Genomic DNA, 9509 nt, shown 5'->3' with positions numbered 1-9509 from the left:
TAAAAATGTTCCCTGCACTGTGCTTGCAGCATTTAATGAATTGCCCCTCTCTGTTTCTTTGCATTACACTTGAGAAGCCTGTAATTGAAGATGCCTGTAATTCAATAGCAAGTGTCCACTGCAAATCTCTACATGTACATGAGTTTAAGTCATTGTCTTATTGTTTTAACCCAACGTATTGTGTCAGTTTGTTTAAATGTTTTAAAAAAACACAGACAAAAAATTGAAGGCAAAATAATTAATTTATTTAACAGAAATATTATATACATATTACATATTATGTTATATAATCTTATATTGACCTTATTTTGAACTATCCTAACTTAATCTCATCCTATCCTGTTATACAACCTTATCTTAACTTTATCTTATCCTATGTAAATTCATGTTATACAACCTTAACTTTATCTTAATGTTATCCTATGTCATTTTATGTTATACAGTCTTATTTTAACCTATACTATCTTAATCTTGTCTTATCCTGTGTTATCTTTTATTTTATTTATTTAAACCTTTATTTTACCAGGCAAAGCATTAAGAACAAATTCTTATTTACAATGCCAGCCTGGCAAGTGCCCAAGAGCACTTAATGAACAACATTGAACAGAAACAACAAACAAGATTATATACAATAACACATTACATACATCTTACAATCATATTTTAAACTTATCTTAACCAATCCATCAGATTAGATAGGTAGCCCATCAGATAGGTAGCCCAGCTCCACAGCCATCTCCAGGACCCCGGGGATGGCACTCAGCTGGTCCAGCATATCACTGGGAAAGATTAGCTCATCTTCATCAGTGCTATGCCTCATAGGACCACCCTCATTATCGCCGTAGGAATAGGGAGCCTCTGAGCTTCTATTCCTCCATTGTTTGCAAATGTTAACTGCGCTCACAAATTCGTTCCACCACTGCTGACACCAGTAATAGGCAAAGCAATTGGCCTCATAGGTCATGTGGTAGTAGTTGTTTAGGTAGTAATTATATAACGTATTAAATCGTTCCATTTTTTCTATGAGCTCCAAGATCAGCAGGGGACATAAATGGGGGTGTCTGACCTGTGACCAGCTGAGATGAGGGGGCTGTAGCCTGCGCTGGAACGGGATGCAGGGGGGTGGGATGAACCGGGGCTGGAGCTGAAGATGGAGCTGGGCTTACAGGTGAGGCTACGAGAGGAGAGGAAGGAGGAGAGTCCATAAAAAGAGATAGAGATAGAGAGGGAGATGGAGATGATACAAAAGAGGATGGAACTGGTGATGGAAATAAAAAGGAAGTGGATGAAAGGGCTGGTGAGCAGGGCTCAGGTTGTGTCACTGACGGGGCTCCATGCAGGATAGCAGCAACCTCGTTGTCACACCGCCTGAGATCCTCACACGGGATGTTGTCACCTACATGGGTGGAATCAAAGGGGTTACCTGACACTGTGCTACTGCAACATAGCAGCTTCCGCAGGTTTTTCGTAAATGGCCCCTTCTGTCTTCTCCTCTGTCGTCCTGACAGGCCTCTCGACGTGGTCAGGGGGTCGGATGCCGGTGGCCGGGTGCAGCATTTCGCCCGACGGCCTCCTCTACTGGTACTGGTTCGTCCTTTGGGATTAAAAAGACAGGGGACAGCACATTTAATTAAAGTGAATCCTTATGTCACTCTACAACAAAACTACATCACATACACCTTATCGGATACAGGAAACGGAGGCTTGGGAGACTTATGCGCTGGTCTTGAATTGGGCCGCCTGCGTTTCAACAGGGGAACTTGACCTATAAAAACACACCAGTTAGTGCACAGATTCCCTGATATGCAGAACAACAGCGAAAAACAACACTGGAAACGGATGTAACTTATGCATTATTACACCAATGTTGAAATGCTTTCCTTGCCCTAGTAGCATAAAAGCCAATCTAGTTTATTTATTTTTGTTTCGTTCAGGTTTTTTGTCAAAGGAAGGCCCTTTTCAGTAGGCCAGTGTCTAGTCAAAGGTGTAAACTCAAGAGGAAAATAAACTATTCTGACTGTGCCATTAATTCTCTTTTGTTCCAGTTACTTTGGCAATATTGTCTTTTTATTCAATTTTGATAGTAATTTGAAATGTTTTAATTTAAATTATATTTCCACAGCTAGTTCTGGTATTACAGTTTTTCTGAATTGCTAAAACACTAAATCCCATTGTAAAAACTAAACTATCAACTACCAAAACTCTTTCCTCAAATCAATTCCACAGTTGTCAAAATCTTAAACACTATTCACTTGGTTAGGACACAATTTGCAAATCTGAATCTCCCATTTACCAAAACTCTAACCACATTCTCAAACACAAAACACATTTAGCAGTGTGGTGCACTTGTACCCAGAATGATGCACACAGGCTACAGAAGTTAAACACAACTAACACACTGTTTTCATCATTTACACACTACCACTCAAAATTGAAAACACATATGTCCAATTAGTAAACAGTATATAAGCCTAGTCAAATGCAAATGGAATGAGTGGATCCAACAATGGAGCAACACAATTGAAGAGGAAGTGGTGTCTGTATCAGAGGTGGTGGGCAAGGACTAAGACCAAGAAGAAGATCTGTAATTTCAAACATCATTCGAGCAAATGTCATAGATCACTGGCATGACTATGAGGGAGGCAGGGCAACATGTGCAACCAAACCTAAGCAGGTTCTCAGTGGCTACTATAATCCAGACCTTCAGAGAAGTAAACAGGTAAAAAGTATACAGTACTTGTCTCAGTAAGGGGACAGTGAAAAATATTTTCTCCATGGTACTGTGTTGGAAAACATTTACTGAATAAAATATATATGTATTAGGGGTGCACCGATCGATCGGCGCACCGATCTATCGGCCTCGATCACGTTAATTTGAGGGGATCAGAAATCGACCATATTCCCATGAGATCCACCGATCTTAGTTATATGCTTTTAAATCAGCCTTTTCTCCCATTCCCGAGAGAGGTGCAGTGCAGGCTGCCTCCCTCCCGCCCGCCCAATACGTCACACCTGTGCTGCCGTGCAGGAGGAAGAAGAAGAAAAAGGAGGAGGGGGAGTTCGAGGCAACATGTCCTCAGTTTGGAAATTTTATACCATAAAAGAGAATGAGCAAAGATTCGCAATTTGCAATTCATGCCAAGCGGAAATAAGCCGTGGAGGGGTAACTAACAAAGCGTTCAATACTACAAACCTTATTCGGCATTTAAGAAACAACCACAAAGCGGACTATGCAGCTTTTGAAGCCACCGATCAAGCTAAAGCTAAAGCTAGCAGCAGCACGCAACCAGTCAGTAGCTCGCTGTTAACTCTAATGAACAACGAAAAGAGCAAAGCTACAACGAGAAAACTTATGGAGTTCATGGCGTTGGATGGCCAGCCGTTTTCAGTCGTTGAAGACCAAGGTTTCAGAAACCTGATGCAGCACCTTAGCCCACGATATAACATGCCGAGCCGGAGATACTGTTATTTATTTTATTAAGTACTTGAAAAGCTTGAAAAGCCAGTTATAATGTGAAAGCCAAATGGAATATTTTTTGGACAAGTGTGTCATAACAGCTATATATATATATTTTTTTTTTTACAAAATTAGAGAAATTAAAGTCTGGAAGAAAAAATATGATTTTGTAGTTCAAACAGCAATGCTCATTTATATGTTCATTTATATTTGAGGACACTACCTCATGTTTTGTGAGTATTCATATCAATTTACTCAATAAAAATGGAAACATTGAAGTAATTGTCTTTTAGTTATGAAAGAAACAAGATCGGCAAAAAAAAAATCGAGATCGGCAGGTAAGGTTGTCTAAGGATCGGTGATCGTTGATCGGCCAGAAAACTGCAATCGGTGCACCCCTAATATGTATGTGTATGTATATATGTATACTTCTAACTAAATGGTTTTTTTAGAATTGAAAGACGGCCACATGAGGGTAGAAGAACACGCATGTTCTCACAACACCAGGAGACACTTATTGTGGATATGGTCCATCAAAATAATGCAATTCGACTGCGTGAAACACAGCAACGGATTATAGAAGACAACATACATTTTGAGGGAATAATTAGTGTGAGTCTGTCAACAATTGACCGTGTCCTGCAACGCAACAGGATAAGGATGAAACAAGTTTATCAGGTACCATTTGAGCGAAACCGTGAGTGAGTGAAAGAGCAACGAAGTCAATATGTGCAAGTAAGTAAACTTTTACAGTAAACTCAGTACTAGAATGTATCCTATATTGTCTGGGAAGCAGCACATGTACTGTATACATCATACTGTTGTCATTTGCAGAACTAAATGTAGTTTGTTTTCACTGTGTACAGAGAATTTTTGAGCTTGACTCAATGGTTAGGCCTCATGAATACATCTTCGTGGATGAAGCTGGATTCAATCTAGCAAAAAGGAGAAGAAGAGGTCGCAACATCATAGGTCAACGTGCCATTATTGAACTGCCTGACCAGCGTGGTGGAAATGTAACTATCTGTGCTGCCATCAGCAGCTATGGGGTTCTCCACAGTCATGTTACTGTTGGGCCATACAACACCAAAATTCTACTAACATTCTTGGATGGCCTACGGGATGTTTTGCTTGAGCAGAGAGATCGCAAGCAGACAGAGCATCCCATGTATGTTATCATTTGGGACAATGTGAGCTTTCACCGTGGTCAAAGAATACGCGATTGGTTTCACAATGAGCAGCATTTTATGAATGTGTTTCTTCCACCATACTCATCCTTTTTAAACCATATTGAGGAGTTTTTCTCGGCATGGAGATGGAAAGTATACGACCGAAACAAATTGCACCAAACAGGTGATCAACTGGAAGCATCAGAACAACATCGATCAATTGACTGGCTTGCCCAATCTCCCGATCTGAATCCGATTGAGAACTTGTGGCACAAGGTGGCTTTGGAGATATCCAAGAGACATCCAAAATCAGAACATGAGTTGACTGAGTCACTCATTGCAGCCTGGAATCATGTTATCAGCCATGATCACCTCATCAAACTGGTTCACTCAATGCCAACATGGTGCAGGCAGGTGATGAAGAACAAAGTGTGGCCCACCAGATACTGAGCCATCACTGAGACACAAAATGTCCTTTTTCAAGGCCACCTACACGAACATGAAGAAAACTTGACGCATGTCTGTTCTACTATATAGTATTACTCATTTATTTTGCACCTTTGGCGAGAGAAGTACATTACGCAAATTACTCAAAAAGACGACTGACATGGGAACTTTAACAAACTCAGAAAAGTAAAGCCAAGCTAGAATAAAAACTTGATTTTAATAGGCAACTGTGTCCCCTGTAACACTGTTTTCAAATAAATGCATTGGCTCAACGAAGGGGTGAAAAATAAAAGGTCAAAAGTTGGAAAAAATGCTAAATTAACAAGCGGTTGCAGACTTTTGCATACCACTGCAGTGTGGCTGCGTTTTTATACCGAACACTTCTCTTCACAAGCTGTGCAATACCGTTTAACATTTGTTATGTGTTTGAATTGGCTCTTGGTCATGCCAGTACAGACACGGTGTTGCCACCTCTGGCATCCATCACAGAGTATCTACAGTGGGATTAACAACATACAGTATAGGACAAGTAGCCATATTTTCCCATCTATCAAATGACTACATTAATTTCCTCACCCAGTCACCATCTTTATTTTGAAACTGTCCACACCATTGGCAGGCCTCCTCAAGAGATACTGTAAGGAAATAAGCATGAACTTACTGGTGAGCAGGCATTCATCATTATACTTCTCACCCAGTTTGCCAAGCATGTTCACACACCCTTCTGACTGACTTTGCCTGAGTCACTTGCCCTTTATTGTGCTGTTGTGGGTTTTTTTCACTGTAACACAATTCAGTCTTCAAATGACTTTTACACATACCGTGTGATGTTATCTGTCATTGCAACCACACATCCATTCCTCTCACATTGTTTTTTGCATTATCTCAAATTAGTTCTACCCCTGATTTTTCAGGCTCAGAGTCTGTGAAAACATAGCTAAAAGGCCCTTCTGTCAAAAGGGGCTGACAGACATTTGCTATAGTCATGTTAATGTAATATAATATAATATAATATAATAAAATATAATACAAAATTCTTTAAAACCTGTTAAGTCTAAAACTGTAAGAGTAGGTGTACAGTACTTGTTTACAAGACAAAAAACAAAAGTTGTCTTGCATAACTTTTGTAGTATTTGAAGGATTTTATACCCCATTTTAAGCACAACTGTACAATTGATTAACCCTGCCCATAACAGCCTTTTACCCCTAACTGTGCAGTATCTGTATAAACTGGACACATCTGGTTTGACTGCCCCAAAGAGCTTTGGTAAGTTAAAGTTTACCTTGCCTTATGTTTCTGTTACAGTTTTTCTGAATTGCTAAAAGACTAAACCTCATTCTTGGAACAAAACTTCCAATTGCCAAAACTCATTTATTGAATCAATCACTCTTTTGGTGAAACTTTAAACACAATTTGCAGATTTGAGCAAAACTCTAAACACATTCCCATTCATCAAAACACATTTTGCACTGTGGTGAACTTTGATGCAAAATAGAAAACACAGGCTGCAGAAGTTCAGCACAGCCACCATACAGTAGTCATCATTTAAACACAATGACTCAAAACTGTTCACACATGTTTCTAAACATGAGAAGAAGCCAAAGAGTGACTAGAACATACAATATGTGCTAGATGAGAGTGCAAGTGCCACTGGTGAGTTGAAGTTTGACGTCAACGTACAGATGGGTCACACAGAGGATTCTTCCCGCATCACCCAGCAAGGTGTCCCTATTGCTCACTACCGACAGTTACCATACTTATGACCAGAGACCCACACAACAATTACGTTTCAAACATTTTCAGACAACTTCGTAGAGCTAAATTATTCCCTATTAGTTATGAAAGATTATACAATTTTTTACTTACACGGTGACTGTATACCCTTCTTAGAATGCATTTTCCACCATCGCTGACGTATTTACCCGGGACTAAGCTTCTAACTACAGCTCGTGAGTTGTTTGAAATACGCAACTTAAGGACAGTGTTTGCGAACGTTCCTTCGAACTATGGTTTTGGGAAACGCACCACAGAACGGAAAGGTTAAGGAAGAGCTTTTTCCCCCAGGTCATAATGCTCCTAAATCAGGACAATACTCAATGCCTCTAGGTAGGCTACTGCTTCACCCTGTCCAAATCATTGGCACATACCTCAGGCATCTTCCACATTGCACTTATATACCTCTTACCTATCACTTATGTATAGATTATGTACAGCTGAAAATTTCATATATTTTTTATTTTATTTTTTTTCTTATTTTTTCTATATTTTGTTACTCTCTTATCATGCACAGCTGCTCAGAGTGACCAGGGTTACGTTCCACTACATGTTGTATGTGTACAACTGTGTACGTGACGAATAAACCTTTTGAATCTTGAATCTTCAATCTTGAATTTTCGTAAAGTACAAATTCCGACCTTCCTGGCAATATATCACATGTTCTCACAGTTTGTGGGTGCCTGTTCTTGATAAATAAAATAAATCGTAATAATAAATAAAAATGTTTCTTTCACCAAAAAAAGTGTATTCTGACGTATTTTTGTAGATTTCATATCGAAACACTATCGAACTGTATCTTTGTGTTGTCTGGTTTCATTTTCTCATATAATTAGTAAGGCTACTGTACACCTTGCAAACACTCATGTGAAATATCGACACTATTATAGAAACGTCACATTGGTTGGCACTGTACAAGTCATTATATCATAATTAATATAAGAAAGAAAAAGAAAATTGCAAAGCATCTGTTACATTTAAACATGGAAGTAGCATGTAGAAATAAGTCCCCCAGGCTTGGCATGTAGTAGTGGAAAAGGTGAAATTTTATGAAAACATTTAAAAGTGTTTGTGGCAGGATTTGTAATTATCAATTTTGTCCTATACACTGTAACAATAGGGAAGCTGCCCTGCATAATCTATAAGTCCACAGAAGTGGCATGTAGACATGAGGCCCCAGAACATGTGATATATTGCCAGGAAGGTCGGAATTTGTACTTTACAAAAATTTAAGATTGAAGATTCAAAAGGTTTATTCGTCATGTACACAGTTGTACACACACAACATGTAGTGGAATGTAACCCTGGTCACTCTGAGCAGCTGTGCATGATAAGAGAGTAACAAAATATAGAAAAAATAAGAAAAATAATAAGATAAAAAATATATGAAATGTTCAGCTGTACATAATCTATACATAAGTGATAGGTAAGAGGTATATAAGTGCAATGTGGAAGAGGCCTGAGGTATGTGCCAATGATTTGGACAGGGTGAAGCAGCACCTAGTGGCATTGAGTATTGTCCTGATTTAGGAGCATTTATGACCTGGGGGAAAAAGCTCTTCCTTAACCTTTCCGTTCTGGGGTGCGTTTCCCAAGACCATAGTGGAGCAAAACTGTTGTAAAGTTGCGTAGTTCGAACTACAGTTCTTGAGCTGTAGTTAGAAGCTTAGTCCCGGGTAAATACATCAGTGATGGCGGAAAATGCAGTCTAATAAGGGTATAGTCACAGTGTAAGTAAGACATTTAATAATCTTTCATAACTAATAAGGAATAATTTAGCTCTATGATCACATATAATGTGAAGTTGTCTGAAAATGTAGTTTGAAACGTAATTGTTGTGTGGGTCTCTGGTCATAAGTACGGTAACTGTCGGTAGTGAGCAATAGGGACACCTTGCTGGGTGATGCGGGAAGAATCCTCTGTGTGACCCATCTGTACGTTGACGACGAAATTCAACTCACCAGTGGCACTTGCACTCTCATCTAGCACATATTGTATGTTCTAGTCACTCTTTGGCTTCTTCTCATGTTTAGAAACGTGTGAACAGTTTTGAGTCATTGTGTTTAAATGATGACTACTGTATGGTGGCTGTGCTGAACTTCTGCAGCCTGTGTTTTCTATTTTGTAAAGTTCACCACAGTGCAAAATGTGTTTTGATGAATGGGAATGTGTTTAGAGTTTTGCTCAAATCTGCAAATTGTGTTTAAAGTTTCACAAAAAGAGTGATTGATTCAATAAATGAGTTTTGGCAATTGGAAGTTATGTTCCAAGAATGAGGTTTAGTCTTTAGGCAAGGTAAACTTTAACTTACCAAAGCTCTTTGGGGTGGTCAAACCAGATGTGTCCAGTTTATACAGATACTGCACAGTTAGGGGTAAAATGCTGTTATGGGCAGGGTTAATCAATTGTACAGTTGTGCTTAAAATGGGGGTATAAAATCCTTCAAATACTACAAAAGTTATGTAAGAGAACTTTTGTTTTTTGTTTTGTAAACAAGTACACCTACTCTTACAGTTTTAGACTTAACAGTTTTTAAAGAATTTTGTATTATATTATATTACATTATACTATATTATATTATATTATATTATATTAACATGACTATAGTGAATGTCTGTCAGCCCCTTTTGACAGAAGGGCCTTTTAGCTATGTTTTCACAGA

The 9509-nt window shown here is 38.8% G+C and overlaps 1 long non-coding RNA gene across 1 annotated transcript; it reads right to left on the bottom strand.

Moving 5' to 3' along the window:
• Nucleotides 1-223: 223 nt before the first annotated feature.
• On the bottom strand, nt 224-3434 carry LOC140579706 (uncharacterized). Its single transcript, XR_011983610.1, has 2 exons — nt 1424-3434; nt 224-1174 (listed from the first exon to the last, which is right to left on the bottom strand). It is a non-coding gene; the product is annotated as an uncharacterized lncRNA (long non-coding RNA).
• Between the last annotated feature and the right edge of the window lie 6075 nt (nt 3435-9509).

The sequence above is a fragment of the Paramormyrops kingsleyae genome, chromosome 18 (assembly GCF_048594095.1).
Source record: "Paramormyrops kingsleyae isolate MSU_618 chromosome 18, PKINGS_0.4, whole genome shotgun sequence".
NCBI lineage: Eukaryota > Metazoa > Chordata > Actinopteri > Osteoglossiformes > Mormyridae > Paramormyrops > Paramormyrops kingsleyae.
Note: the sequence above shows the minus strand (reverse complement) of the source record. Positions and strands in the feature narration are given on the sequence as shown.